The 25,933-nt window shown below is 37.5% G+C and overlaps 1 long non-coding RNA gene across 1 annotated transcript; it reads right to left on the reverse strand.

The window, feature by feature from the left end:
• Nucleotides 1-17,323: 17,323 nt before the first annotated feature.
• Nucleotides 17,324-18,691, reverse strand: LOC126598686 (uncharacterized). The gene is made up of 2 exons (XR_007614926.1): nucleotides 18,275-18,691; nucleotides 17,324-17,739 (listed from the first exon to the last, which is right to left on the reverse strand). It is a non-coding gene; the product is annotated as an uncharacterized LOC126598686 (long non-coding RNA).
• Between the last annotated feature and the right edge of the window lie 7,242 nt (nucleotides 18,692-25,933).

Consider the following 25,933-nt stretch of genomic DNA (forward strand, 5'->3'; position numbering starts at 1 on the left):
ATGTAGGCTTTGTGCTGCCTTTGAACCCTCCTGACCATGGAGGCTCCCATTTGTTTGGTAGGTTATCCGTTCTTTTCGACTACGTACCATTTTCGCCCAAGTTGGGTAGGATTTCCTTTTCTGACAAGATTTATTATCCCATCCATCCTCTTGATTTCCCTTCCCATCTGACCATATTGAGGATGATCTGTACCCCTCCGTATTTTGGCCTCCATATTTTGGCCTTCATATCTTCTGCCTTTTCAGAAGCTTCATGGTTTCGAAATACTTCTGACAAAGCTTTGGGTTGGGAATCACCTCCTAATCGTTGAAAAATGCTTCAGGAAGTGTCTTTTTTCGTAGCCTGCTTGATCTTTTTGTGGGCTCTTCTCCTTTCATTTTCTTCCTTCCTCCTGATCAGTTCATGATCAATGAGGATTCCAACCGGGGGAATTTCGAGCTCACACTCGCATTGGCACTTACTACATATAACCATCCCCTTGATTATGGCTGCTTTTGGATATTCGGGCGATTTAATCACCCCTCCAGTAGGTTTTTCAGCCAATCTTTCTTCCTCTGGTTCCCTTGTGATTCTTTCTTTTCCCTTTTCAACCCATGCCATATTGATCATATTTACAGGGGCTTCTGAGAAGGGAACTGCAGGTTTGTCTACCACCAACTCTTCTGGCGGGCTGGTTTTAAGTCTCTTTCCCTCGAGAGGAACCAGGTCTGTTTCTTTTCTGGAGCCTGTGGAAGTCTTCTCCAATCTTTGCAACATTTGTAGCAACGTGGTTTGCAAATCTTCTGGCATTTTGACATATATCTTCTGATCAAAAGGGGAATCCCACCGGGCGTGCCAAAACTATGTTCGCGTCAGGAATTTTCGTCGGGGATGTTTCCTGACCGACGAGCACACAGCTCCCCGGGAGGTTGGCGCCGGTTGAGGGCTGCTGTCGGGCTTCTGCTTCACTGTCGGGCTTTGTCGGGCAAGTTTCGTTGGGCAAGTCTTGTCGGGCAAGACTCTTCGGGCAAGGCTCGTCGGGCAAGGCTTGTCGGGTAAGGATGATCGTCTTGCAGGTTCCTATCTTTGTAGTTTATCAAGGGTCTGAAAGCTTTAGAGAGAGAGAGATTACAAAAGATGAATCGATACTACAGCAAATTTGAACAAGGTAGCAGAGCTATTACAAGGGTTTGAGTGAAGGTTTATCCCGCGAGGGATGAAGGCTTAGGCTGACTACAGCTTCGTTTTAAAGGAAAATCTGGCTTTGAGCAGAGTTTATGCTTGCATTTGTTTGTTTGATTGAGTGTCCTTATTCCTGGTTTCTCTTTCTTCTTATATAGACAACTCGGCTTGGTCTCCTGTAGCAGCAACCTTGCCCGAATACGGTTTGAAGGGTGATGACTCATCAGCTATTTTACATGTACTGCCACCATAAAGTACTTTATGGGCTGTGTAGCTGGTCAGTCTATACCACTTGGCCTTTGGGTAGGTAAGCAAATGGTCTTCATAAGCTGCACCAAGTCAGAAAAGGCCCTTTCCTGCTTTCTGGGCTTCGGCTAGGCTTAGGCCGGGCTCTTCCCTAGGCATCCCTTTGGGCCAGCTCATTTCTTGAGCCTAAAGTTCAAGTTTTGATCCAAACAGGGGGTTTCTGTTGCCTTTCTATTACATTATCAGAGGCTTAGAGCCCTTTATCTCACTTTCATACCACTTTCTTGGTGGAGTTGGGATTTGGAATCTAACTCATTATTTTTATGAATTCACACGTTTCTTTTTTCCTTTTTGGATACTAGTGATATGGGGTGCGACGGAATTCCAAACTCGGAACTTTTGTGTAAAGCTGAATGCCCTTCAACAAGTTACTTTTGCAATATAATAGCATGTTTGGTAACGTTTTGAAAAACAACTTTTATATTTTAGATAAAAAATACGAGTACAAAATCAAAATGTGTTACTGAGATAGTGTAATAACTTTATTTAATGGTTAGTACAAAATTTTAGGTCTGAATGTTTTTTTATTTTAATTTGATTAGTAGCTTTTAGGTTTGGTGCTAGGTTTATTATTCCCGTACTTGTTTGGATTTTGTTGAAATTTCAGATCTTTAGGAGAATTTTAGGTCGGGCAAGGATTTTGTATGTGTTTTTGGGTATATTTGGATTTTGATGAAATTTCAGGTTCTTAAGAAAAATCTCGTTGGCTTTTTGCTATCAAGGAAATGCGGATTCGCGTGGTCGGTCTAGATTGTGGAAGTAGAACTAGAGTCTTGTACAAGCTCAAGTGCGAAGAGATCACAGGCCACCATTCCAACAATTGGTAACATTATTCACAAGCTGTTGCAGTTTCATTTTTATTTAACATGACCATTTCGTTTACTGTTTTAGGTTACTACTCCACAGTTGGTTGAGACTTTAAGGGTGTGTTTGTTGCACCGGATTAAGTCGGACTGGACTAACTTTAGGGACTAAGTTGGATTGGCTTGGCATGGACTAAGTAGTATAAGAATAATGAAGCGTTTGGTACAGTGTTGGACTAATATACAGACTAAATTATTTTCATATACAAATAATCCTTTTATTATTTTCTAATTAATTTATTAGTATTTTATTATTATTAATGTCACTTTTTTTTTGCTGGCTACTATCTTCCCCTTTCTCTACTTTCCTTTTTCCTTTTCTTTATCTTCTTCGCATCTAGAGAATTCCTTTCCTTTCTCTTCTTCGACAAGCGTCAATCCCCACTCCGCCATCCTTTTCCTCCTTCAATCTCTCTTGGTTTGACAAAAATTCCAACTGTTTCGCTCCCTCCAATCCTATCCACAAACCATTCTTCCTATTCATGTCAGATACCAAAAGACCCTTCGTGCTTGACGAACTGGCGCTGGGGGCGGGTTGCGTCTGGCGGCGTTGCAACTGACAAAGATGATGAACTCCTGAACCCTAGACCTTTGCAAGTAGCCGAAGTGGCTGATATTAAAGGTGTTAGTGACCGGGTCAGATTCGTCTGGATTTCACTTGAGGACCAGCAAGGCCGTGATTTTCATCTTCCTGATTTTCTATACGCATGTGTAATTACATAGTATGTACACTGGCGGGGGAATTAGGGAAGAAACTGACCCGTTATTAGGAAAGAGATGAAGCAGGTGTTGGGATGCGAAGGAGAGGAAGCAAAGGTCTTAGTAGTACCGACGTTTTCAGGGGGACTCACTAAGACCTTTTAGCGAGCTACTTAGTCCACATGAGTCTCGTTTAGTACCATTAAACTTGGCCCATGCACAATACAAACGCTGGACTAGACTAACAACTAGTCCAGTGAAAGCTAACGAGGCCAAACACATGCCCCCTAAAAGACATATTTATGGTACAAGTTGCAATTAGAAATTTCTTCATGGCTATGTTGCCAAGAGAGGGTAGGATGTATACATTTTCTTGGGGCAATGATGGCAAACTCAGCCACCTAACCCACATCATAACTCACTGCATATGATGTTTGCATTTCCATGTATATTGTGTACATATAGAAACAAAGAATTTTCAAGTTTCAAGTTTATTAGCTTATTAGGGTGACGCAGCATGAAGCAATGAAAGGGTTACCAACGTAATCCCTTGTAGAACAAAGTTACTAGAGTCCACCAGTTGATAGAAATCCACAGGATAATTTGATTAATTGATTGAAAGATGTCTAAATGATTACAAAGCCATGGCTTAAATAAGCCTTTTACAACCTTTTGGGAAACTCAAAAGTCTTAGGGAATTAAAATGAAAATAACTGACATATAAAAAACCCTTGAAACCCCAAACGACTCAATTTATTAGTAGGCTGTTGTTTTGATGACTTTCTGCAAAAGATGGCTCGAGCCACTTTTGTGGGAAAATTATTTTAACACGTTTCTGCGAAAAGTGGCTCAAGCCACTTTTATGGGAAATTAACACCCCTTTTATGATTGCGCACTTTGGTCTTCTGACATTCCATCTCCTTCTCGATCCATTCCACCATTTGTTCTACATCAATCCCCTCCACTTCAGAAGAACTCGACCCTGAGTTATGATCAGGATAAAGAACTTCATCATCATTGAAGGTATACAAATCAGCAACGTTGAAAGTATTGGAAATTGCCATAGACTCCGGCAAATCAATAACATAGGCCTATTGTTTTTTCTCCGGGAATGAGGTAGGGTATAGTCCCATTGTTTTGTTTTTTCTCCGCAAATGCTTCGAACCATGTTACCAAGAGTCCTATTTGTGACCTCTGTTTGTCCATCAGTTTGGGGATGTGCAGTAGTACTTCGATTCAAAGTAGTCCCAAACATTCTCCATAATGTAATCCATAAATGACTCAAGAACTTGGTGTCTCGATCAGAAGTGATGGACTTAGGTACCCCATGCAATCGAACAACCTCCTTAAAAAACTGTTTGGCTATGTTTGATGCATCAGCGGTCTTTCTGCAAGCAATGAAATGAGCCATCTTGTAGAACCTGTCAACCACCACAAAAACTGAATCCACTCCTCTTTGCGTTCAGGGTAGTCCGAGCACAAAATCCATAGCAATGTCGTCCTAAATACCGTTAGGAACGGGTAAAGGCATGTAAAGGCCCGTATTTTGGACTTGCCCCTTTGAAACCTGACAAGTGTAACACTTCCTCACAATGGCTCCAACATCTCGTTTCAATTGTGGCCAAAAGCACATTTCTTCCAAACTTGCTATCGTCTTGTCACGACCAAGATGACCACTTAATCCTCCTTCATGCAAATCTCAAATAAGCTTTTCCTGCAAGGAAGAAACAGGAACACATAATTGGTTACCTTTGAATAGAAAACCTTCGTTAATAGAGTAATCTGCCATAGGTTCATGATTAATGCATTTCCTCCATATTTCCTGAAAATCATCATCGGTTTCATACAACTCCTTTAAGCACTCGAAACTCACAACTTCTTGGGAAAAAGTGATTAGCAATGATGCTCGTATCCTCAAGGCATCGGTAACACGGTTTTGAGCTCCAGATTTGTGCTTGATAACAAATGGAAATTTTTGCAAGAACGTTACCCATCTGATATGCATTTTATTAACATGCTTCTGATTGTTAATAAACTTCAAGGCTTGATGATCCGTGAATAGTACAAATTCTTTCTGAATAAGATAGTGTTCCAATTGTTTTAAAGGCCGAATCACAGTATAAAACTCCTGATCATAAGTGCTCCATTTTTTACAGGCTTCACTTAGCTTTTCAGAGAAAAAAACTATAGGTCGCTTCTCTTGGGAAAGGACAGCACCCACTCCCACTCCACTTGCATCACATTCGACTTTGAATACTTTCTCAAAATTTGGAAGAGCTAACACCAGAGCAGTACAAAGCTTCTCTTTGATCAAAACAAAGCTTTGTTCTTGTTCATCTCCCCAACGGAACTTGCCTTTCTTCAAACATTCTGTAATGGGTGCGGTGATGGTGCTGAAATGCCATACAAATCTCCGATAAAAAGTAGCAAAGCCATGGAAACTCCTCACGTCGGAGACGGATTTCGGAGTTGGCCAACCTCAGATGTCCTTGGTCTTCTCATCATCCACCTGAATACCATTTTCACCAACCACAAATCCTAGAAATAGCAATTTACTAGTACAAAATATGCATTTCTTGAGATTCATATACAATTTATTTTCTTTCAAAACACCCAAAACGTGTCTCAAATGCATCATGTGTTCTTCTCTGGTCTTGCTATAGATTAAGATGTCATCAAAGTAAACCACAACAAAGAGACCAATAAAGGGATGAAGAACCTGATTCATAAGCCTCATGAAGGTACTCGGCGCATTAGACAATCCAAATGGCATCACTAGCCACTCGAACAGTCCATCCTTGCTCTTGAACGCCGTTTTCCACTCATCTCCAGGCCTGATTCGAATTTGATGGTAGCCACTGCGAAGGTCAATTTTTGAAAATAATTTCGAACCTTTAAGCACATCTAGCATGTTATCTAACCGAGGTATTTGAAATCTGTATTTGATGGTGATTAAGTTAATAACTCGGCTGTCTACACACATACGCCATGCCTTTTTCTTTTCCTTATCTTTCTTTGGAACCAATAGGGCAGGTGCTGCACAAGGGCTTATACTTTCTCGGATAAACCCCTTTCGCAACAAGTCTTCAATTTGTTCCTTTAAAATCTCATTTTCTGCAGGGCTCATTTGATAATGGGGAAGATTTGGTAGGCTAGCTCCAGGTACCAAATCAATGTGATGTTGGATGTTCCTCATGGGAGGAAGCTTGTTAGGCAACTCGTCAGAAATGAGTTCATGAAATTCCTCCAATAATTGCTGCACTTCTGAAGAGATTTGTTCCTCTTCTTTGTTTTCTGTCAATAGTCCCTTCATCACGATCGGAAAGAAAGAATCTGTTTCTTTTATGGCCACTTCAATCTCTTGCTTATCACTAATTAGAGTGAGGAAACTAGTATTCTTTGCTTTTGGTACTTCAGAGGGTGAAACAGAAGCCATCGCAATCTTCCGATTATTCCAAGTAAATAACACCATATTATCTCGACCCTTCAATGTCGAATCCACATCAAACTGCCACGGTCTCCCTAATAGTATATGACAAGCATCCATATCAATAACATCGCAAAGTACTTCATCACGATAATGCTTACCAATGGAAAGTGGGACACGACAAGTTTCTGTGACATAGACGGAAGGTCCTTTGTTCACCCATCTAAGTGAGTATGGGGTGACATGAGGCTCCGTTGGTAGCTGTAAATGCTCCACCACTTTCTTGGCCATAAAATTTTCACAACTTCCATTGTCTATAATCACTTCGCAAACTTTGCTGTTGATGGAGCAAAGAGAACGAAAAATACAGTGTCGTTGCCCATCCTCTTTTGGTGTTAAAAGAACTCGTTACAACACCAAAGCGAGGCGATCCATTCATTCTTCAGTTGCAAATTCAACACCTTCATAGTCATCATCACCAACTTCTTCTTGGTCCCCTTCAGCCTCCAACAAGTTGGCTTGTCTCCGTTCAGGACAAACGTTAGATCGATGCCCAATTTTGTTGCAACGATAACAAATGTCTCCCATAGGCTTGGCGTATGGATTCTCCCTGGTTGGTTTCTATTCTACCCCTTGTTAAAAGTTATGCTACTCCCTTCATTTGATGCTCGAGAAGGAAAACTTGAAAGTTTGAATTCTCCCGAACTTTGTGGCATAGATTTCCCTTTGTCGGTGGACAAGACAACAGGGTTTTCAAAATGCTCCGTCACATTCCTTCGGAAAGAGGTTTGTCGCCTTTCTTTCTCTATTATCTCCGCCTTCAAGGCCATGTTAATGGCCTCTTGCAAACTTCACAAATTTTGCAGCCCAATCTTTTCTTGAATGGAGGGTTTCAATCTATTCACGAACCTCGCAACCCTTTGATTTTCTGTCTCCATCAGATTGTTTCGCTCCACCAGTCTCATGAAATCATCCGTATAATCAGTCATGTTTCTGTTGCCTTGGACGCAATTGATGTACATACGATACAAAAGCTGTTCATAATCCGCAGGTAAGAAACGATCCATCAAGAGTTGCTTCATTTTTCTCCAAGTGCGGATTTGATTCTTTCCTTGCCTCTGCCGGGTATTTTGTAATTGATCCCACCAAACAGCGGTAGTTGCTTTGAAACGGAAGGCCACCATCTTCACCATCTTTGTCTCGGGAACCTCCATAACATCAAAGAATCTTTCTACTTCAACTAGCCAATCCAGGAAATCTTCGATTTTAAGGTTTCCCGAAAAAGTTGGAATGTCGGCCTTAATCCGAAAGTCATCAAAGTTGTTGCGGTTTTGATGATTTGGATTGTTAGCTGGGTGTGGTTCCACATCTTCTTCTTTGGACTCTGATTCGCTGTCTTGAACATGGAGCCTAGGAACTCGCAGATTATTGACTCCAGCAACTCTATGATTATTTGGACCGATGGCTTGGACCAACATCTCACGAAGTTCTCCAATTTGAGTAGTCAAGTTTGTAATCTGTTCAGCTTGAGCATCCAAGTCTGCTCAAGTGATAGGGGCAGGTTCACAATCACAATCACCCATGGATAGATAGGATAATCAATGATGCCAAGACGGGAGAAACCCACTCTGGTACCAATTGACGCAGCACGAAGCAATGAAAGGGTTACCAGCGTAATCCCTTGTAGAACAAAGTTACTGGAGTCCACCAATTAATAGAAATCCAAAGGATAATTTGATTAATTGATTGAAAGATGTCTAAATGATTACAAAGCCATGGCTTAAATAAGCCTTTTACAACCTTTTGGGAAACTCAAAAGCCTTAGGGAATTAAAATGAAAATAACTGACATATAGAAAACCCTTGAAACCCCAAAAGACTCAATTCATTAGTAGGTTGCTGTTTTGATGACTTTCTGCAAAAGATGGCTTGAGCCACTTTAGTGGGAAAATTATTTTAACACGTTTCTGCGAAAAGTGGCTCAAGCCACTTTTATGGGAAATTAACACCCCTTTTATGATTGTGCACTTTTGTCTTCCGACGTTCCATCTCCTCCTCGATCCATTCCGCCATTTGTTCTACATCATAGGGGCTTAAAATAGATTGCTAAATGGCTGTTCATATCTGAAAATTTGGAATTTGGCTTGCTCTTAGGCTTCTAGTAGTTGTTGATAGTTGATGATACATTTGTCAAAGTTCATTTCATGACTTATTTTATCTTAAAATTAAATTTAAGATTTATCTACTGGGGTGAAAAGTGAAAAATGGGGTAAAGTGGCATTTCATGCATCATTTTCGCTTTTTCTTTAAGCATTGTGACAGTTAAAATTGGCTCCAGTTATCTTTTGAGCATTCTGATACACAACAAAACTACACTTGGGCACTGTCTTTGTTAATTGTGGAAACATTGTTGAATTAGGTCACTAAATTTTGTGACACCACAGTGTCGTTGTTTTAATATTTTCACATACCAACAGTAGTAGTTCGACATATCTGGACTTTGACGCTTGCATGTAAGTTTTATTGTGGTGGAATTTGAGACTTTGAGTGGAAATTTTGTTTCTGCTTACATTAGAATGGAGTGATGAGAGTTGACTGTCATGAATTTGGCATTACTCGTTACTAGATTTGGATTGTTATGAATTGAAAATGGGAAGTTGGTTTGAGATTTCTTGTACATGATGATGGCTAAAAAACCTCACAAAACAAAAGGAAGTGCTACAAATTGGAGCCCCAAACTAGAGAGTTGCTACCTACTTGTGGGGTTAGGGTGTTCACTAGGAAATAGTGATAGTACTAGCGTTCGGTTAGAAAAATAATGAGTGCTCAATTTAAGAAATAGTGAATGTTCAAATTAAGAAATAGTAATAGTACTAGTGTTCATTTTAAGAAATAGTTAGTGTTTAGTTTAAGAAATAGTGATAATACCAATCAGCTTAAGAATAGTTAGAGTTCAATTCTAAAAAGTTGATGTTTAGTTTAGAAATAGTGATAGTACCAATTTTCAATGTAAGAAATAATGATAGTATCCATGTTCATTTCTAAAAATAGTCGATGTTCAGTTTAAGAAATAGTAATAGTACTCGTGTTTAGTTTTAGAAATAGTCAGTGTTCAGTTAAAAAAATAGTCAATGTTTAGTTTAAGAAATAATGAGTGTTAAGTTTAAGAAATAGTGATAGTACATGTGTTTAGTTTAAGAAATAGTCAGTGTTCAAATTCAAACTCTACAATTGTTGATTTTCCTGTAAATAATTCCCATACATTTGACAAGTGTAAGTATTTTCTTTTATCTATGTCCCTATTTCGGTGTTTTTGTTTGGTTGAAGTCACATGCATGAATGTGAAAATGCAAATCGAAAAAAGAAAAATGTAGGCGAATTTTTTTTTCTTTTGTTTTTATGTATTCAATATGCTACACTATATTAAATTCATCTGAACTGTTAGAGCCGAGATACGAAATTGGATGCAGAAGTGGAAATGCAAGTCAAATATTAATTAGAAAAGGAAAATGTCTAGTTTCTTTCATTTTTTTGAAATTTATACAATTTTAGAACTAAGTTATAAATTGAATTTCCTTTTTTTTATAGGGAAAATTAGAACCCCCGACAACTTTTTTATATCTTTTAAACTAAACATTTGTGTCTTTTTAAAATTTGATTAAAGTGTTTTGACCAATAGACACCTCACAATTTTCTGTTAAATTAAATTACATATCATTATTGTATTTTCTTAAAATAAAATGTTAATTATTAATTCTATATTTATCCTCTTAAGTTTTTAATGCGTTTTTCCCCTTATTTAGTGGAGTATTAGTTATTAACTCTATTATCCCTTTTTCCAATTATAATATTTGGATCAAATTTTTTTTTTTGTTCTACAAACATTAATATTATCTATTTTTGTCAAATGGTTCGTTTTATTGATTTTTTTTTTCCAAATGGTTGGCGATCCAACAAAGCACTGTGTAATTTTTCCCCTTTTTTTTGTCAAACTATTTTTCTTTGTTTTTTATTTTTTATTTTTTATTTTTACTTATAGTTGTTGACAAACTATTATTAGGTACAACATATTATGTGTATACTGCCGTTAGGTACGTTTTAATTTGTAAAAAACATTGATTGGTACGTTTATTTGTAGTTTTGGTACGTTTGATTTGGTACATATTGTTGATATTGATACATTACTTTTGATTTTGGTACGTTTGATTTCATACACTTTATTTATTGGTACGTTTATATTGTTGTTAGTCCTATTTTCTCTTAATGTATTGATATAAAAAATTATATTGGTACATTTGATTTCGTGAGATTTAAAAATATTTTCAACCATTTTGGGAATAAAATATTAAATCGTAGATAATCATTGCTAAATTGTAGTAAGTATTGTGAAAATAAATTGTATTTAACTAGGGTTTTTTTGTTTACAATTATCTCCAAAGGGGGAGAAGGTAATCAAAATGCTAGATTGTAGGAAGTTTGGTTCAATACTGTGCACTTTTTTGGCGTGAGATTAAGAAATATGGAGTATTGGCAGGTCATGTAATTTTGGTATAAAAAATGATTAATTCTAATATATGTGGCAACAAAATGATGAGAAGAAGAGTTTAATCAAATGTCTAAAAGACATAGATGTTTAGTCTATAAAATTCAAAAATAAGGCGCCTATATCAAATCGTCCCTTTTTTTTATTTTTATTTTTATTTTTATTTTGGTGGTGGGGTTTTTGGGGGCGGGGGTTGCGGAGGGGAAGCATTTGTCAGATATAGACTTGAAATTGAATTTCCTTTTGTTGTTTCTTTTACTTTTTCATTCATGAATATGAAAATTCTTCATTTTGTAAGATCAACTTTCTCAACTTTCTATTATAGTTTTAACTTTTAACTCACATTGTTAATTTAATCCATGTGGATTTATATTAATTTTTTATGAAAAAAAAAATCAAAAAATCAAATAATCAATGAAAAAAATGCTTATTATATTAGCACCCCACAAATTGTTGAATAAACCTCACATACTTAATACACCTCACATTTACTTTTTCAATTAAAAATTATCTTAATACACCCCACTTCCTTCCCCATAATACCCTCATACCCCACATTCTTAATATGCACCTTACATTTTCTATACACACCCCACATTTTTTATACACCACACATTTCTCAAATCTTATAAAGTGATTTTTAATTTTACCAAATGATTTCAAACCATCTAAACTTTAGTTTGCCAAATGATTTCAAATTGAATGATTTGAAAAAATGTTTAGGTTCATTTGAATATTTTTCAATAACAATAATAATGATTTCAAAGCTTTCGAAACACCAATTTCGTGTTCCATTCGTCAAAAATAATTTTTCTTAATCAACATGTTTGTAGTTTCATTGCTTAGAGTTTTATTCAACAATGGAGGATGTGAGGGGTTTTGATAGTTGAAGGAGATAAATAATACGTTAAAAGTTAATTTTATTATTATTTTTTAAACCTAATAAGGTCAAAATTGTCATTGCATAGTAGAGTAAATAAGTCATTAATATTAAATTTTAATGTGAGGTGCATTCAACATTTTATGGGGTGCTAATATAAAAAGCCTAAAGAAAAATGTGAAGGAGTTGTTTTTCAATTTTTTTTTTCTAGGATACCCAGTTCTTAGATATATTTATTTGGTAAACTTCCACATGTGAAATCCCAAATCATTAGTAGAACGGCATTAATTAATCATTCTAATTTGTTCCGCATTATATAGATAGCTTCATTGTTTTCTGAACATACTAATTTTAGGCTTTTAGCTTCTGCTTCTTCTTCTTCTTATAATGCAAGTATGCAACTATCATTTTTACTTTTACTAAATAATGTATTGCAGTAAAGTGTAACCTTTTTTTACTGGAAATTGGGTACCAGACCCATCAGTTCCAAGATATGGAATCTCATCAGAATTTTATGAACGGTCGCCCGATTCTGAGTATTTTTACTGAAAGTGGAATCCAAGAGACTGAGCTACCAAGTTCAATCCCCAAAGGTTTCTTGATATAATGAGGAACAAATCATAGGCCTTCCATTGGTGATTCGGCGTCACCATGTGCAGTCATTGCTTTGCATTCTTTCTCAGGTACACTCGAAAATAATCAAATTTGCAACTAACTTGCTTATGTTTACTAAATCTATATGATTTAGATCTACTAAACTCTGTTAATTTTGTTTTACATTTCCAATTAACCACAATAATGTCTATGTTGGACGTCGTCCTAAGCTCAAATCTCATGGGCGACTGTTGCAATAAAAAGATATTTAAAAAAAAAATCATTTCACTTTTATGGTGACCACTGCTTTTTAATTGGTTGTAGAGTCAAACCATGTTTTTTGGTAATTCCTTGGACGATGTTAAAGAAAATATAACTATTTATATGTAAAGAAGTTTTGAAGTTTTGAATCTACTAATGCTAGTTTTTGCTCACAAAGTTACTTGTGTTTATTTCAAGAAATAGTTAGTGTTTAGTTTAAGAAATGGTAAAATAACTCATATTATTTCTGAAAACTTAACCAAAATAATCCACATTATTTTTGGAACTACAATAAAATAACCCACACTATTTTCAAATTTGAACCAAAATAACTTAGACTATTTCTGGAACTACAGCAAAAACGTCAACATTATTTCTGAAACTGAACTGAAATAACCAACACTATTTCTGGAAATTAACAAAATAAACATTATTTTTTAAACTACATCAAAATAACCAACAATATTTATGAAACTGAACCAAAATAGCCCACACTATTTTTGAAATTGAACAAATAAACACTATTCTGGAACTACAGCAAAATAACCCAAATTATTTTTGTTACATAACAAAATACATACTATTTTTGAAACTACAACAAAATAACTCACACTATTTCTAGAACTACAGCAAAATAACTAATACTATTTATGAAATTGAATTAAAATAACTCACATTATTTCTGAAAGGAAACAAAACTCACATTATTTCTGAAACTACAGTAAAATAACTCACATTATTTCTGAAATTGAACCAAAATAACTCACATTATTTCTGAAACTACAACAAAATTGCGCTTTATTTCTGAAAATTGAACCAAAATAACTCACTGAAGGGAAAAAATAAACACTATTTCTGGAACTACAACAAATAGTCAGTGTTTAGTTTTAGAAATAATCAGTGCTCAATTCTAGAAATAATCATTGTTCAATTATAGAAATAATTAGGTTTTAGTTCTAAAAATAGTCAGTGTTTCGTTCTAGAAATGGTGGTAGTATCAGTGCTCAATTCTAGAAATAATCAGTGTTCAATTATAGAAATAATTAGGTTTTAGTTCTAAAAATAGTCAGTGTTTCGTTCTAGAAATGGTGGTAGTATTAGTGCTCAGTTCTAGAAATAGTCAGTGTTCGCTTCTACATATAATGGTAGTGTTTAGTTCGAAGATTTAAATTTTGGAGACTTTTCATTTGTTTATAATTGCTAATTTTGTTTACTTGTGGAAATATTTGAGCTATTTGATTTTCTTTTATTACTTGAAGAATCGTAAAGTATCACATTTCTAGTCTAATACCAATGCATTTTTTGTTGATTTGTTTTCAGGTTGTTGTTGGGACATGACAAAGCGACTTGTAAAGCTATAATTCAAGACCATTGATTTGCTGATATAAAAGATAATTGATGTGGTATTGTTATGTAATTTTAATTTGATGTGTAATTTTTGTTTTAGTACAAGCGATATTCTATACTAATTACTTATTCTTTTTAGTACAAGCAATATCCTATACTAATTTATTCTAAGGAGATAAAAAGTTTAAACCTCCAATGGCATAAGTTGACAATATAATTTTAACCACTAAGACAATCCACCACTTACATGAGTTATCTATTTTTTTTTTTTAACATGTAGAATGTTTTCTGTTTGGGAAGAGCTTTGTTCTTTTTAATATATGTATGGAATGGAAGTGTAAGTAACTTGTTTATTAAATTGAATTTGAAAAGTAATACTTATAGTATGTGGGAATTGTGCAAAGGAAAAATAGAAGTGGGGATGGTGGATGCCATAGAGGAAAATGGAAATGAGGATGGTTCTTAAATTTATCATGTGAGGATATGAGTTTTAATTTTTTTTTGGGGGGGGGGGGTGTGGGGTTGGGGGAGGGATGGATGGTTGCAACAGCTTGTTGCAAGAAAAAAAAATTGAAAATTAAATTAATTTTGGTTTTATTTGACTTTTTTTTGCTCGATAGCAATTTCGTAAATAACATGAAGTTGAGTTAACAGATTTGGGTTAACATCTGTTAAAGGCAAAGCTGGAAGAGGGGTTTGATGTTGCATGTTGGACTTTGTTTCAGCCCGTGGAATTTAATTTTTTTTAGGTCTATTTGTATGTTACTTTTGTCATTTTCATTAAATCTCAAACTCTTTTCATTAAATAAAAGTAGTGGATGATTTTTGGTTAAGAAAAAGTTGGTCTAAACTCTTTTCATTAAAGCTCTCTAAAGAAAATGGACATAAACATAAGGCATGAGAAAAACTGAAGGTTTTGTTGGCTTAGTTAGATGTAGGAAATCCTTTTCTGTTATTGGTTTCATAGGTGATATGATTGAGATAAATGAGAATATCAAAATAAAAGAGGTTGCAAGCTAAGCGCAAAAATTGTGTATGCTATAGGCAATATAAAAAGAAGATAATCAACTAATTGTTGTGGCCTATTTTAGTGAAGAAAGAGAGTGTCTGCGGCAAGGAGAGAGAAGAAAGAGTTCAGGAATTTATGTGATGTGTATCTTTCATTGCTTGTACATTTAATTATAGTAAACTAGATAGGATTCCTTGACTTGCAAGTAATACAATCATAAAGGGATAATAGATTCTAGTAATTGTGGGGCCATGATTTTCTAGGACCGAAGTAAGACGGATCAAAATTCAAATACCTCAGTAGTCCGATCATGGACTCAACTGCCTCTATTGTGGAGCTAAATAAATGAAGTAGTAATAATGCCACCATTATCCTGTTTCAGAATCAGTGGGCGAAGTCTGACGACTTCGCTGAGATTGACCATGCTTGTTCCGTAAGATACAGAAACCTAATCCACAAAGGAATCAACAAGTTTCCTATAATCTTGGAGTCCTTACAACCTAAGGATTGGTGTGCACCGCAAGTATGGTTCTAAAAGACCCTAGGTGGACTAGGTGAATTTAAGAAAAAATATTATATATCGTATAAATTAGTGTCTACTTATACTTAAGAAATACATAATTTCATTGGAATACATATACTGCAAAATAAAATGACATAAATTATAAAATATTAGAACATAATGAAAACATATGTACAAACATATAACGTGTGTTCAACTAAATATCCAACAAGTTTCTTACAATTTGTTGATAAAAATAAAATGCAAATGAAAGTTATCTATTTTCTATTCAAGTGAGAGCTGCAACCTAGGCGGACTAGGCAGCCTTCTAGGTAGTTTAGGTGGGCCCCTAAGAAGGTCTATGCACTTTTTCTTAATTTTCAAACGTCCAAGATTATTTTTCCCACCATGAACCGAATCTAGGAAAGCTTGTTGCAGATCTATGCATCCATCAATAAGCTTTGAAAGGCTTTGCGAATTAGGGAGCAGACAAAGCTCGTCGACCTCGAAAGGCGGGTGAAAGTCCTTGAAGATATAGTCCCCAATAAGAACTACTGATCTAAACTCATGTGTGAAGCCCTGACGCCCTACTCCTAGAACATTGCGCAAGATGTCTTGAAAGACTCAAGGACCTTCTGAAAGTTAGGGCTTGTTGGAAAGCCCAGTGCTCAATATCAATTGTATCCATGGAGAGTGAGAATACTTAGATAAAATTAGAAAGGAAAGAAATACAGCATGCAAGAAGTCTAGGATGGTGGCTTCCATCAACAAGCCCCTTCTAATTGACTCCAACATCATGATGTTCTTTGACTGGGATTCGAAGGATGCCCACTTCTAGGAACTTTGTTTACAGACTTCTCTCTTACTCTTGAAAAGTTTTGGAGTTTCACTTGGTCAAAGTAGCAGGAACAAAAGTAGGCCTATCTTTCCTAAGGTTGCCATGTGAGTTTCCCAATTAATTTGGGAAGTTTGACAGCAAGCTTTTTCCTTCTCTGTGAACTTGGGACAGCTTGAACTCTTTCAAGTCCAAATAGAACTTCACGTGGCAGTGAAACAAATATCTTTTAGCCATTTATTTAGAGATGTTGCTAATTCTTTCCTTTTGTCTTGTAGTATCCGTCAATTTTATTTCAATGCTTTTGGTTACTACTTTTGACCCAATATTTGATCAAAATGATAACCACATTTAAATCTTTTGAAAAACATCTTCTTCCTCCTTTCTGGTTCATTCTTTGAAGAACAGAGCAGCAGCAACAACACACCAAATTCTTCAGTCGTATTCCTCTGCTTTTGATTTGAATTTTCCCAGTGAGCTCCTAAAACGGAGCAGCAGCAACACGCCAACTCCTTCGAGTCGTATTCCTCTGTTTTTTATTTGGAATTTCCCAATGAGCTCCTAAAACGGAGCAGCAGCAACACGTCAAATTCTTCGAGTAGTACTCCTCTACTCTTGCTTCGAAGTTTCTCAATAAGCTCCTAAAATGGAGCAGCAACAACCATTTTGACTCCACATGTGGCAGCCACTGCGGTTGTTGTTCTCACGGTGGAGGACTTCGTCTATGACCACCTATGATGCATGGACACGGACACGGATACGGAGATACGATACGACACGACACGGGTATACGTCAAATTTCTAAAAATGAAGACACGATACGGCAAGGATACGGCAATTAAAAATAATATAAATAAATAAATATATCTAAATATTATAAAATAAGCATTCAGATATACTATTCAAGTTCAAATTTATTTCGATAAACTTCAAACATTTAAAAGATAATCCACTAAACAAATTAGTCTTCAAACTTGAAAAACTAAAAAGAACATCAAAACGACTTAAAAAATAAAAAGAAAGAGTCCCTCATTCTCGAGCTAGCTTTTTCATTTCTGCAAGAGCTTCATCAGTAACCTTATTGCAAGAGACGATCCCATTTCCAGACACTTTTAACAAATGAAACTTGACCCTAGAGTAGGATCCTCTGAAAATCTTTTGACAATAGTTGCATTGAAACACACTACCTCCTCTTCCATTTTCCACTCTTTCGAGCTTTTTGACATACTTCCATAGTGTACCATGATCATTTTCAACATTCTCAACTAGGTTGACATTAGCATTCGCATGATTATCAGGATGATTCATTTTCCTAAATTATCAACATGTAAATTGTAAGAATCAAATATATAAACAATAAGTGTCAATCCACTGTATAGACAGAGACTATTACATGAGAAATTTATATTAACTTAAGAGATTAAAAAATACATCATGAAATCCATAAAATATTATAATCTAAATATCATGAAAGCACAATAGTATATTATTTATAATATACAAAATACAAAATAATATTATATACAGAAAGCAAAAGTGGGCACGAGTATTTTGTATATAATATTATTTTGTATAACAGATAAGTGATTACTGATTGCACACCATCTGACCCCATTGATTGATCTTCGAAGATCAAAATAATATATTATACAGAAAGCAAAAGTGGGTTTTGGCTTTTTCAATTTTGCATAACAGATACATTGAATTAGTCAATGGCTTAAAGCAGAAATGGGGCTTTTAGCTTCGAATAAAAACAGAGCAGCATGTTTCTTTCAATTTCAGAGGGGTTCTGCAATCAGATTGAGCTTCAAAATTAACAAAGTGAAAACAAAGTCGAAGGCTCTCACCAGGAGTTGCAGACGGAGACGATGGAGACAATGGAGCAGTTGCAGACGGAGACGATAGAGACGACGGACGGACGGAGCAATTGCAGATGAGTCTGATTTCTGAGGTTCGAAATCGTTTTGGTTTTTAGTTAAACAATCGTTTCAGTTATCTAATTCGAATCAATCACGATTCTGTGCGGATCTATTGGATTTTTTTTCTGATTATCCTCTGATTTTGCTTGAAACGTATCCGAAAAATATGATACGCGTATCTCGACAATATGATACGCGTATCTTGGTAATAAGGAACGTATCCCTTCGTTCCGATACGTATCGGGCGCGTATCCACACGTATTTTGTACGTATCCGTATCCCTGCGTGTCAGATACGGGATACGTTGAGTTTTCCCCGTGTCCATGCATCGTAGATGACCACCTTTTTTTTGCCGTCGGTGAGAAATGTAGCATGCTGCATCACTGGGCTCGTGGATCGAAGACGGCGAATTGACATAATAGCAATTTTTTGTCTCTAGGCTCTCTACAAATGGGATACCGCGGCTGCCTTATAGGCTCTGCGACTCCAGGGGCTTGATCACATTGGTGCCGTTGCCGTCGTCAGTTTTAGAGCCATACAGCAAATCTGGAGCCCCAACTAATTGTGCAATCTTCCACATCATGCAGAAAAAATAGGAAGCTCTTGTTCCACGTTACTTTCCCCCTTCTGTAGGAAGAAATATATTTTTTTTTTTTCATTTTTTTTTTTGGTTTCCGTTTCTTCTCCTTGTAGACTTGGATTTCCAGGTCTAAGCAGGACTTCACCTGGGCGGCAACATTCCTATTTTCTTTTGAGAAGTTTGTTTGCTACAAAACTCTTTTTTTTATTAAGGGGTTTATCTCATGCTAGGCGAGAAGGGAATTCAAATTCCCCCATTTTGGTAGTTTTAGATAAATAACATTCTTCCTAATCTGTTTTGAATTTCTTTTGATCAATTCTTCCGCACAAGCTTCTCCCGCACCATTTCTTTACTGTTTGTTATTTTCTTTGAAGAGAAAAACAGAAATGTCAGTAAGGCTTCATTCACATTTTTCCGTTTTGTTTGGATTTGAATGAATATTCCACAACTTCATTTTTTATTCTTGATTTGTTGCAGGTGTCTTTTGGTGGTGACTCTTTGCTTTGGAAGCTTGCCTGATGTCTTCGTACAAAACGGTGGGGTTTTTTTTTCTATCTCTTTGGTTTTGATGTGCAGCTTTACTTCCATTCATCTTCAGTTATTTTGTTGTTCAACACTGTCCGTGGCAAGCCCAATAGTGGGTTATGAGTTGGGTGTGGGCCGAGCGCAGGGGAGTCCCAAGGCTTTGGGGGCGTGAAATCCAAGCCCAGCTTCCCTGGGTGTGGGTTTCGTATAGAAACCATGAATGACCACTGCATGAGGTGGTGCTCAATGACTAGCAACGTCATAAAAGACAGTGGCGAGCATGAATCATGAGGTAGAAGCCCAGAAACTAAAGGGATTCAACGAAACTCACATATAATCTTTGACTGGTTGTCTCGACTATGAGTTGATGGTTTTCAAAGCTTGAATCCATATAAGATTTGTCTAGAATCTTGTGTTTCTATAATTAAAACGTTATCCTCAAAGGTTAGGGACAACAGTAGGTCATCAAAGGGAGTTGCAGAATCCCTAGAAATCGGTGAGGCTGTGGTGATCGAGAGGTTAGGGACGACGTCAAAACATCGTCGTTATTTATATTGTGGATTCTAGGTTTGTGGCCCTGCTCGACAGCTCAGCTTGGCTCATGACTTCAGGCCATGACCTAAGCGCAGCGTGCGAATAGTTTTTTTTTTTTTTCTTTTCTTATTCACAAATATACAATTCACCATAATTATAATAGCAATAGTATAATGTAATTACGAACAAGAATGTGATTAGAATATATAATTTTGTAATTGAAAATTAGGGTTGATGCTCAATGGTGATTGATTCAGGCAATTAGGCTGAAAAAATATGGACAATTTAGATTGTGTTTTAGAAAAACCTGGATTGCAATGATGAATGTTGTGAACTGATTTGTAGAAGCATATCCTTCAGATCCTCATCACAGCTTCAGAAGCGTGCTTGATAATGTGTTGTCGCCTATTTTACTGACAAGAAAGAGAGTGCGCTAAGAAGAGAGAAGAGAGAGTTGTGGACATTCTGGGATGTGTATTTCTCATTGCTTATGGCTTTATTTATAGTAAACTACATAGGATTTCTTGCCTTGTATGTATTACAATCATAAAAGGATAAGATCTTCTAGTATATTATATAGAATCCACTAATGATTTACATAATCACACGTGTTAAAATTTATATCACAACACTAATATCATTATTCAATTATAGTTTTAAATCTTTTATGCTGTTGTAAACATTCCTAGAATAAGTATGATTGTGTAAATCCTAGATTAGATTTGATTCTAGTTATCCTTTCCTATTACAACTTGTATTACTTGGAGGAGAAGGAATATCTTCTCTCCCTTTACTACTATTAATAAAGGCATAATGTAGGAGGGATAACAACACACACATTCCCCTACAATTCTACAAACACACATCTCTCTTCTCTCTCCCACTGCCGCCGACCCTCTCTATTTTGTTAGATAAAAATAGACCACAACACGTTATCAGCACGCTCTTATCGCTGCTTTTAGGAATCTGACGTTGGAGATTTTTTTCTGCATCAAACCAGTTTATCCATATCATCACGCAATCAGGTTCTTTCCAAACAACGGCTTTTAACTCGATATTTTGCAAGCCCTGATAGCATGAACATTCACCATGATGCATGACCCAACTTTACGTTTAACGTATTTTAGATTCTACATAAATTGTGTATGCTTCATAACCAAAATTGCTACAATTATGTGAATTTGATATTTGCCATGAATTGAATCTTACATATGTACATGCATTTAAACTATTATTTGCATATGCATCAACGTAAATATGTGATTCATTAGAATTATACATGCATATAATATAATTGAATTAAAAATAAAATAATTTTTTTTTTTTTTTTTTTGCGATTGGGGAATTAGGGTTCTGTTCGAACCCGTGCACTTGCACCATGCAAGCCACAAGCCACCAGGCCCGCAGCCTGCGATGGCCCAACTCATCCCCCATGCTTTCCCGAGCCGAGAACCAATCCTGGAGCCACGACTCCAGGCCCAACACCCAGACCTGACGCCCAGAAGGCGTCGCCACCCATGAAATCATCAACCAACATGGCCTGCAGCCATGCCCAGTTACCCCCGACGACCTGCAGTCGTCCCCGATGAATTTTTGTCTGAAAATTCGATTTTTTTTTTAAATTACAATCGAATTTCTAGGGTTTTACAATGAATATCGAGATTTTTTCAAATCTCCGTTCACCCCCATGGTCACCATGACTCAAATCGAGTTTTAAACAACACCCCGACCAACGCCAGAAGCGCCAGGTTCGGTGTTCTTCTCCGGCGACACACACCCAGCACTCGCTGGGGTGTTTGATCCCAAAAACCCGAGCCCTAGTGGGCTCCTGTCCCTCTGCCTGCATCAGCGCCCTTTGGGCTTGCTGCTGCTCTGAGATGTCACGGCCCAGCCCGTGCGGGAAAAGAAAAAAAAAATAAAAAAATTTGGCTCGCCTGAAGCGACCCGTGAGAAAAAAAAAAGAGAAATTTTTTTTAGGGCTGCACACAGCAGCCCATTCCCCTTGCCCATGTCTCCCCGTGAGCTCCATGCGCCACCTGTGGGCTTTGCCTATATTTTTAGGCCCCGAGATTTTATTATTTAATATTTTTAAATAATATGGGTTTTTATATTTTCACCCACACTTTGATTTGGCCCCGAAGACCAAATAAATTAATTCAATTATCATTATACAATATTTTTGCATATATTTGTTGCATATTTGTTTGCATATATATTTGTGTTTGCCTGCAGGAATATATGAACTTGAAGTTCATAATTACTTTGAAACCCGAAGTTTCTTATAAACATGCCTTGTTTGAAAACCTGAAGTTTTCTCTTAAACATATCACCCATGAAAACCCGAAGTTTTTCATGCAAAATTAAACAAATACATGTCTATTAGAACCTGTATGTTCTACTCCTATGTGAATGGATTGATTTTTCTCCATTACACTAAACACATCTTGTCCATCTATTTGTGATAGGAACATGTCGAATTTGAACAAACTCGACTTCACCGCTTTGGAGGTCTCTGGAAGAAACTACATCAAGTGGGTTCAAGATGTGAAGCTCCATCTCACTGTCAAGAACTTGCGTCCTGCTATTGAAGAAGCAACAACTGAACCTGTTGGCGAAGCTGAAAAAGCCACTACTATGATCTTCATCCGAAGACATATTCATGACGCTCTGCAAACTGAGTACCTTGCTGAGGAGGATCCACGTGCATTATGGGTCGCTTTGGCTGATCGTTTCGATCACCAAAAGGACATATTCTTGCCTAAAGCAAGACACAACTGGCAACACTTGCGCTTCCAAGACTTTAAGTCTGTGAATGAATATAATTATGAAGTTTGTCGAATCCGATCACTTCTCAAGTTTTGCAATGAAACTTTGACTGAAGAGGATCTCCTGGAGAAGACCTACTCAACCTTCTCTGCTTCTAATATTGTCCTGCAACAACAATATAGAGCTCAGAAGTTCACTAAGTTCTCGGATTTGATCTCTATTTTACTTCTTGCTGAAACCGGAACCAGCTGTTGATGAAGAATCATCAAGCTCGACCTACTGGGGCTACTGATGTGCCTGAAGCACATTATAGCACTAATCAGCACCCAAAACGCCAAAATAGGCGTGGTAAGGGCGGCCAGAAGCCATCCCACCAAGGTTAACAGAGTCAAGGCTCATCCAAGGGAGGAAACAAAGCCCAGAAGCGCCCAAACCTCGCTCATAAGGCTCCGAACTTCAAGAATAAGGGCAAAACACTTGCCACAATGAATGACGATATGTGCTATCGTTGTGGTTCAAAGGACCATTGGTCCCGTATTTGCCGTGCTCCCAAGAAGGTTGTAGATGAATATCATTCTCGTCGTAAGAAGTTTGAATCAAACTTCATGCAAGTGGACGAACCGGAGACTACAAAGATGGAGGTTTCTGACTTTCAGGAGGATACCACTCCTATGGAAGATTAGAATCTTAGACATAGACTTTTTTTTAGTTGAAATAAGACAATTGGGGTCGAATTCCACATAGTGGCCGCACCCCACCTTGTTTTTTGGTTGATTTTGAACAATTTTCCTTCATGTTTTGGATTATTAGTTGGCGATTTATTTTGGATATTCAGTTTTAATCCTTGAATAAATGAAATTATTTTGAATTGATACTTGTTTTTATAAACTTTTATGCATGTGACCAATTCAAATTAATTTTTCATTCTAGGTATGACTAGTGGGAAAGTTAGTTGTCTGGCAGATAATGCAACCACACATACTGTTTTGCGTGAACGCATCTATTTCACTAACTTCGTACCTAAGAATGCACCTCTGACAACCCTCTCAGGCCCATCCAACCTGATAGAAGGATACGGTAAGGCACGTATAATGTTGTCCAATGGTACAATCTTGACCATTGCTGAGGCACTCTATTCTCCACGTTTCGGAAGAACGTTACTAAGTTTCAAGGACATTAGAGATAACAATTACCACGCTGAAACCCACGTAGAAAACGGAGTTGAATTTCTATGCGTAACTTCCTACGAATATGGCCAGAAGCGTATTCTAGAGAAGATGGAGCGTAACCCGAATGGTCTGTATACTACGACCATACGCCCCATCGAATGCCACTATGTGGCCGGCCCTACCACAGGGACCGCGCACGAAATTAAACTTTGGCATGATCGTTTGGGACATCCTGGACGAATAGCGATGCGCCGTATCCTCAAAACTTCACACGGGCATCCACTAACCCGAAGCTTGGGTTCGATCCATGAAATCGCATGTCAAACATGTTCTATGGGAAAGCTTATTACTAAGCCTTCTTATGACAAGATTCGTTCGAATCCTCCCATTTTTCTACAATGGATCCAGGGGGATATTTGTGGACCGATTCAACCTCCCTGCGGACCATTTAGATATTTTATGGTTTTGGTTGACGCTTCTACACGTTGGTCACACGTGTGCTTGTTGTCCACAAGGAACGCTGCATTCTCCAAACTGTTGGCTCAGGTTATCAAGCTCAGGGCTCACCACCCTGATTATCCGATCAAATCTATTCGATTGGATAATACTGGAGAATTCACATCTAAAACTTTTGATGACTATTGCATGTCGGTTGGGGTTAAAGTTGAACATCATGTACCCCATGTTCACACCCAGAATGGCCTGGCAGAGGCTTTCATTAAGCGTTTACAAATGATTGCTCGATCATTGGTCATACGTACCAAGCTCCCGATCGCTGCTTGGGGCCATGCAATATTGCACGCAGCAAAGTTGGTCCGCCTGAGGCCTATTGCGACACAACCATTTAGTGCCCTTCAGTTGGTCACCGGATGTGAACCCGACATATCGCATCTGCGCATTTTTGGTTGTGCGGTCTATGTGCCGATTTCGCCGCCCTTACGTACAAAAATAGGGCCTCAGTGAAGGATGGGAATCTATGTCGGATATGATTCTCCTTCGATTATTCGTTACTTAGAACCTTTGACAGGCGATCTGTTTACCGCTCGTTTCACGGATTGTCACTTCTATGAGACAGTCTTCCCACCGTTAGGGGGAGATAAGAACGTCAACGTTCCGAATGAACGACGCGAATTATCGTGGACGACTCCCACTTTGTCTCATTTAGATCCCCGCACCGCTCAGTCTGAAGCTGAAGTGCATCGCATATTAGATCTCCAGAGCATAGCTCAGAGCATGCCAGATGCTTTCACCAATCTAGCGCGCGTGACAAGATCACATATTCCAGCTGCGAATACGCCTGCAAAGATAGATGTACCAAATGTACGATGGACTACCCTCCTGGAAGCTCGAGACGCCAATTTTGGTGATCCACGTATATTAGCAGCTAGCCAATCATCTGCCCCTACACAAAAGTGTGGCAGACCCCTTGGTTCAAAGGATTCACACCCCCAGAAGAGGAAAACCACGACACAAGGTCCTGAAAAGCCTACCGTGAATCCGACTATCGCTTACTCATTTTACCCAACTCATGAGGAAATTCTAGATTATGGAAGCGTCCTTGAAGAGACGTATCCTCCTCCCGAGAATCGTGAGATTTCGGTCTATTATGCTAGCTTAGATGATGTGTGGCGTAGAAATGAGATGATTGTCGACGATGCATTAGCATTTGCAGTAGCTACTGAGATCATGTTGAGCGATGACATTGAACCGCGTTCCGTTGATGAATGTCGACGTAGAGCTGATTTGTCAAACTGGAAACAAGCAATCCAAGTCAAACTTGATTCACTTGCGAAACGTAAGGTGTTTGGACCTGTAGTTCCTACTCCTCCACATGTGAAGCCCGTTGGCTACAAGTGGGTTTTCGTTTGGAAGCGTAATGAGAAGAACGAAATTGTGCGTTACAAAGCTCGTCTTGTAGCACAAGGTTTCTCACAACACCCCGGGATTGACTATGACGAAACTTACTCACCCGTTATGGATGTGATTATTTTTCGATACCTTATCAGTTTGGTA

The sequence above is a fragment of the Malus sylvestris genome, chromosome 14, assembly GCF_916048215.2.
Source record: "Malus sylvestris chromosome 14, drMalSylv7.2, whole genome shotgun sequence".
Taxonomy (NCBI): Eukaryota; Viridiplantae; Streptophyta; class Magnoliopsida; order Rosales; family Rosaceae; genus Malus; species Malus sylvestris.